General features: G+C 42.9%; 1 long non-coding RNA gene and 3 other non-coding genes across 4 annotated transcripts; all 4 read left to right on the top strand.

The window, feature by feature from the left end:
- The first annotated feature begins 377 nt into the window (after positions 1 to 377).
- On the top strand, positions 378 to 466 carry LOC141568380 (small nucleolar SNORD12/SNORD106). Its single transcript, XR_012491525.1, has one exon. It is a non-coding gene; the product is annotated as a small nucleolar SNORD12/SNORD106 (small nucleolar RNA).
- A 724-nt stretch (positions 467 to 1,190) lies between these two features.
- Positions 1,191 to 1,281, top strand: LOC141568381 (small nucleolar SNORD12/SNORD106). Its single transcript, XR_012491526.1, has one exon. It is a non-coding gene; the product is annotated as a small nucleolar SNORD12/SNORD106 (small nucleolar RNA).
- Positions 1,282 to 1,356: 75 nt separating this feature from the next.
- On the top strand, positions 1,357 to 3,472 carry LOC109460599 (uncharacterized). The gene is made up of 3 exons (XR_002139516.3): positions 1,357 to 1,499; positions 1,786 to 1,873; positions 3,334 to 3,472. It is a non-coding gene; the product is annotated as an uncharacterized LOC109460599 (long non-coding RNA).
- Positions 1,569 to 1,659, top strand: LOC141568383 (small nucleolar SNORD12/SNORD106). The gene has a single exon (XR_012491527.1). It is a non-coding gene; the product is annotated as a small nucleolar SNORD12/SNORD106 (small nucleolar RNA).
- Positions 3,473 to 6,861: the final 3,389 nt, after the last annotated feature.

Below are 6,861 nucleotides of genomic sequence, written 5' to 3'. Positions count from 1 at the left end.
CCATTAGAGCGCCTGGGAGACTACATTTCCCGCCCGGCGCCGGGGCGACCGGAAGCGTCTTGAGTCTAGTGCGCAGGCGCAAGAGCTCCCGCTGATTATATAAAGGAGAGCAGGCGAGCTTTTCGTCCTTTCGCTTCCGCGGCGTGTTCTGTTCCTCGTGTGCGTCCTCCTCATCCCATGTCGTCCGGCTCCGGGAACCCGGGTTACTACTCTGTGCGGTGAGTTGAGACCTATGGTTTTCCCTTCGAGATCTCTGTACCTCTTCTTTGCCATCGCCCCTTCCCGTGGCTCCTCTTGCTCTGACCTTAATAGGCTTTTGGAGAGCTCAATTAGAGGTGGAAAATCCGCGCCTTGTATACAGACCCGAGGAGTCCTTGGCTGGTGTAAATGATGACTTTACTTTTTTCCCCATCAGATCGATCATGCTGATCTCTAAATACTTGCCAGTTAATTCTGATACATCAGCCTCAAAGGGTCCGGCCACGTGCTTTTTCCACCGTGGGAAGATGGCGATTGATGCCCTTTCTTTGTTGGTTCGCAGGTTAGCGCGATCAAAGGGTGCAGAATGGATCTTGGAGGAGAGGCTCGTTTCTGGGCCTCCAAGGGAACTCTGTGTAGACATCTAGAACCTTCCGTGTCTTCACTGCCGGGGTAAGCATTTGTCTCCTGGCCTATTGTAGGAAACGCATGCTCTGAGGATCCTTTGTCTGACTTTCCTGATTTTCAGGACCAATCAGCTCCAAGGCAAGTAGTTTCAATCTAGTTGTGGAGGGACTGCAGCTCACAGTGGCCCATGCGGCGATCGAACCGGCAACCCTGGTGTTAAAGAGCATCGTGCTCTACCCAGCTGAGCTAACTGGCTGCCCCATTATCCCAGGTTTTTAGTGATAACATCTTACATTAAAATATAGCGTCCTGACACTTGCCCAAAGCCCTGTGGTCACTTCTCGTTTCAGGAGAAGTCGAACATTTCTACACAGCTCTTGCCAGCCATACAGGCCTGTATCAAGTGTAAGCTCAGAAGGCCAGGAGTGTTGGTCTTTGCAGATATTTTCTTACTTCTGTGTCCTGTTTCTTACAAACAGGACACAGAAGCGCTCAAATATTGAGTGAATTTGCAAGTATAGGATCAGACCGACCAAATCTTGTTCCTGGTTCAGGGCTCTGTCTATAAAGACCAATAGCTTCTTACTGGCATATATGATGACTGAACTTTTTTCCCCGACAGATCGACCATGTTGATCTAACTACTCTAAGCCAGTTTCTGTCTGATATGCCAGCTTGTGCCCCTCCTTTGTCCCCTAGTTCCTTAGGCATCTAGCTGATTGGAGCTCATGTTTCGGTGTTTTCCTCTCAGGTTTATGGCTGGCAGAAAGCAGACTTTGAATGGACCAGGATGAATCCATGAGTGGGAAAGGATTGCTAAGTGATGTACACATGTTTCCTAAGTGCCCTTGCCCATGTGGCTGAATAGACAAAGGATCTGGAGAATGGAGCAGGTAGTAACTGCTTTTCTTTTAAATATGGGGCTATCCACCTTGTGCTCTATTTTCTGTGGCTGAAATATGGCCGTTGCAGCTGATGACAACTTTTTTCCCTATCAGATCGACCCTGTTGATCTAACTAAACTATTAGCCAGTTTTTGTCTGATGCATTAGCTTCAGAGATAACTTCTGTTTTATCACTAACAGACTACTTTCTATGTGGGGATTGGGCTTGCTCTATGGGTTTTTTTCCTCTTAGCATGAAGGTCATTTATCTTTGCTTCATCTGTTAACTTTACAGGTCGGGAGCCCTGTGAGCCACTGGGCACTAAGTAGGTTGATTGTAGCCTGATCGTCCCCTTGGCTTGGTTCAGTCTGTCCTATAACAGGTGAGGTTTCTGCAAATGGTGTTATCCCGGTGTCAACCTAATAAAATTATTATTAAATGTGCCCAGGGTAGAGAGGTGTTGCATTTGCCCACTTGGGAGTAACCTGGGGACCAATTCCAGGTTGGATGTATAAAACAGGAGGGGAGAATTGTTAACAGGAGACTGTTGACCTATTGGTACTACAGGTCTTGCAAGAAAGGAAAAATTAAGTCTACACCTCCCACTCCCGTTTTTAAACAACACACTCCCCTTTCTGGATCCTTTGGCCACATCAAAGATCGCTTATTACTCTTTCATGACCCTTGATCCCTATTCGCCCACATAACTGATCTTTAACAGCTAATAATAATAGTTCCCTAATGTCTGCTTACCAACTTCATATTCAAACGCCCCATTTGTCTCTTGTATGTATTGCATTGGTGCTATGTCCCTCTAGAAACAACAGATACCTTTTGGTGTGATCCTGGATTTGTCTACCTTTGAATATTTCCTGTAATTAGAAGGGGTTTATATTGAGGTTGAACGTTTTAGCATAAGTACAACATACAGGCTTCAATGAGGTACAGAATAGATTGAAAGTCTTCTTGGTCTGATAATTAAATGTCCAATGTCCATCTACCTAGTTGCTGAAGTTTTTTAACCAGGTGCTCCCGTATCCCAAACGTGTAGCACTTTGTCAGAATGAAGTTGCAAACTCCAGTTGCTAAGGAGTTTCTTGCCAGTAGAGTTGGAATACAAGGCCTCTTGTATTCTTGAAAAAGGCTGACCCTATATTTTCCTTAAAAAGCACAACACAACTTTGTAGCCTTCCTATCTGGAGAAGGAAAATAAAAAATGCTTTAGATCAAAATGTTCTTGGATTTGGTCATTGGAGATAAACACTGAACAGGATAATAATTAATAAGCAGGTATCTACAGAGGTCAAACTCCAGGGGCAGAGGGTGGATCCCACACTTGCACGTTTATATTTATGTAGGCGTTTCTGAATGAGTTGCATGTCCTAAGTCATGGGTTCTGTGCTCTATAGGTGATATGTGAGATTAATAAGCATGTTAACTTTTTAGTGTTTAACCGTGGGAAATTCCAAATGACTTGTGGCCAATTTGGTTTCATTTAACATCCCCCACGTCCCCATATTTCTTCCTAGTTTGTCTCATCATCCTACTTGGTCCTCTTGACTGGCTGATCTTGGGCAAATTGCTTCACCTCTTTAGATAGGAAAACAGACTCAGGGAGGTTTAGCAATTTACTTGAGGTCACATTGCCTTGGAAGTGATGGAGCTGAGATTTGAACTCCATTTTGGGTGATTCACCTCTCAGCCTCAATTTATTCAGAAAAATGGAGATATAATAGTACCCACCTTATGGGGATATTTTGAGGAGTAAAGAAACACTTAGAATTCTGCTTGTAATATAAAAAGATTCTCAAATGGTTATTTTGTCATTTCTTTTTCATCTAGATTTTGCCTGTCTCACTCAGAACGGCCACAATCACCAGGGAAGGTGGAGCTGGGCCTCCTTCCAGGACTTGCAGCTCCATCCTTTGTCTGCAGGGGGCGCTGTGGGCACATTTTCCAGCCTGTGGAGAGAAGCTTTCACGCTTGGCCTATGAAAGGAGTGGCAGGCAGGGAAATTGCAGATGGGCGTTTTTCAGGTGGTGAAGCCAGCACTTCTGGGGTCCACTGCAGCAGCAGAGCATGACAAAGGGCAAGTTCTCCAGGCCTGCAATGTGAGCTACTGACATGCAACCACCAGACTCATGCAACAGACCAACCAGAATCAAATTTGCCCACGATCTTTTCGATCTAACGTGAAGAATCAGTTTTCACTCTACGGCATTCCCTTCTCTCCCCATCATGTGATGGTGGGGGCTTCCCATTTTTAAAGGAAGCCAGAAACCCTTAAAATACTGGCAACTGATTTCCAAGTTTATAAACTTTGAAGAATGAGCAACGTACATATGGGGGCCTCATGGCCTGGAAGCCAGTTTGAAACCTGCAATTTGAGCTATGTGTCCCTTTCAGCACTGCCCTTGTCATAGTTGGGCCATATAAAAACGATGCCCAGTTCAATTTGAATTTCAGATAAATAACTTTTAGTGTATGTCTCATGTCTTGTTTGGAACATAATTGAAATTATTTGCTGGAATTGAAATGTTAGTGGGTATAATTTTATTTGGTGAATCGGGCAACCTCATTCCTGAGAGCACCTGGCTTGGGATGGGGGCATCTGTTCCTTAAGGTAAAGCCTTGATAGACTTCGTACCTGATGAGTAACTTTTACATTCTGTTGACTTGGATTTTTCCTCCAAGGTTGTCTGGGGGGGGGGGGGGGGGGAATTGGAGTTTACAAGGTTTTCCAAATAGTTTCCAAACTGGCTTCAAAGTCTGGGTGGGTGAAATGGGCAGGTCCCATGGCTCACCAATCTGTTGGTCCCTTGATAATTCTTCCTAAGGTCCAAATGTTAACTGCAGGTCTGTTTTCAATTTTTACCTGTTAGTTGTGGCAGAAACATACCATCTTGGGCTTATTTATATCTGTGGCTTTTTAATAAAGGAGAGGAGAGATCTGGATCTTTTCACTTGGCAGGCTCATTTAAATAAATGGTCCTTTCCCTAAAAATAGCCCCATCGGGCCAGTTTACAGGTGGGAAGGCTTGAGGTGGGGGTGGTCCTAGTGGGTGAGAGCATTTTTTTGCTCTGATATGAAAATGGTGGTGTTTGCAGTCTGGGGCTTTAATGTCACTTTTCAAGGTTGATGTGTACATGCTAGGCTGCCTCAAACATTTCACCGTCCTACAGCAACTCACTGAAATTTACTACCAGACTCCATGCTAGTTACTTTACATGTTACAGATTTTTCCTCAACTCTGCAAGGGAGGTAATAGTATTGTACCTATTTTACAGATGAGGAAACCGGTTCAGAGGGGAAGTAACTTACACTGTTAGTAAATGGCCCTGCCAGTGTCTTCCCTTGCCTGGTAGGGTCTTACCCTAGCCCACCTTGCTCACTCTTGGAGCATGGACCCACGTAGACAGCCCTCAGCCCTTGGTTGGAACTTCAGCCTGGGATGGGGGATGATGGACAGTGAGGCTGAGCTATGCTGGATCATACGGTAACAGTATGGTATCATTGTTTTAATTTGAATTTCCCTGATGACATGATGTGGAGCATCTCTTCATAAACTTGCCATCAGTATATCTTCTGTGCTTTCTAACTTTCTTCAATGTTACATATAATTTTAAAACACGATGGAATAAAAGAGGATTCTTAGGCAAAAGGAAAAACAAATTGGAAAACCCCGTGCATTAAGGAACATAACGAAAAGACAACCTATGGAATGGGAGAAAATATTTGCAAATCATGTATCTGATAAGGGATTAATAACCAGAATATAAACTGCAACTCAACAACAAAAAATGTTTTAAAAATAGGGCTTCAATAGACATTTCTCCAAAGAAGATAAATAGTAAGCAGGTAAAGAGATAATTAACATCAGCAAATCAACCACAAAGAGATAAGCACCTCAGACCCATTAGGATGGCTATCAAAATAAGTTAGGATGTGGAGAAATTGGAACCCTTGTACACTGTTGGTAGGAATGGAAAATGGTATTGTGGTTCCTCAAAAAATTAACATGCCATATGATCCATCTATTTCACTTCTGGGTATACACTAAGAAGAACAGCGGGGTCTCAGCCATACACCTGTGTTCATAACGACATTCACAATAGCGAAAAGGTAGAAGCAATGTAAATGTCCAACAGATAAATGGATTAAACAAAATGTGATATACAACTCTTCATCCTTAAGGGAGGAAATTGGGACACATGCTACAACATAGATACCTTGAAGACATCCTTGAAATAAGCCTGTCAAAAGGAAAAGATGGATGATGCCACTTAACTCGTACATGAGTTACCTAAAGTTAGTCAATATCAGAAACAAGGTAGAAGGGTGGTTGCCAGAAGCTGGGGAAATGACAAAATGGGGAGCTGTTCAATGGGTATAGAGTTTCAGTTTTGCAAGATGGGAAAGTTCTGGGGATTGGCTGCATAACAACACTACTGAACTACACGCTGAAAAATGGTTAGATAGTGCATTTTATGTGTATTTTATCACAATTTAAAAAAAATGTTCAATGGCAACCGTAAACTGGTAATATGGAAGGAGTTGTACCCACCACAGCATTAACATAAAAGGTAACTTTCCATGACATGTAGACAAAAATTTCACTCTAACTCATCTTAGAGCTGGTCCCCTCTCGTTTTGATTACGAGTCTACTAGCTTATGACTTTTAAGGACAAAAGGTATTTGCATCACCTGTTTCACGACTAAAGGCACATTTGGTAACTTAGCTGTTGGCTGCCAGAGATAACTGCTGGAAACCACTCTGCCTCTGCCCTAGCCCCATTTTATAGACTCAGGAAACTGAGTCCCAGAGAGAGAGCTTGACTTGTCCAAGGACACTGAGTTCCTGAAATCTGGTCCAACGTCCTTTCACATTGAGGAATAGACGAATCCTCCAACAATGCTGGAGATGGACTTATGTTAGAATATGTCATTTTCAAAGAAAACTTCTATTTTAAGATAAAATGGCTTTCACAGACAATATGAAAGATATAAATAAAACTTTATATCATCTTAAAAAATGGTTCTTGCAGCCAGTTAGGAAGGACAAAAATAGTGTTTCAGAATATAAAAGTAATATATATGGCTATTATGAAAATTCTGTAATATTTAGAAAAGAAAACAACTAATGTTAAAATACAAAACATTCTATTGAGATTTTCGAGCTAGGAAAAGTCACAGGAAATGCCGTGGGAGCCAGAGTGTTGCTAAGAAGGGAAAGGATATTTGTGTGTGTGACAGTCCCCCACCTCCCACCCCTGCCCCATATACGAATCTCACTTGGATTGGCATCCTGGAACAGTCACTTCCCAGCTGTGTGACCTTAGAAAATCATGTGATCTTTCCTTGCCTCAGT

Source organism: Rhinolophus sinicus, chromosome 13 (assembly GCF_057876585.1).
Source record: "Rhinolophus sinicus isolate RSI-liver-muscle chromosome 13, RSI-T2T, whole genome shotgun sequence".
NCBI classification, from domain to species: Eukaryota; Metazoa; Chordata; class Mammalia; order Chiroptera; family Rhinolophidae; genus Rhinolophus; species Rhinolophus sinicus.
This window is presented reverse-complemented; position numbering and strand designations above follow the sequence as displayed.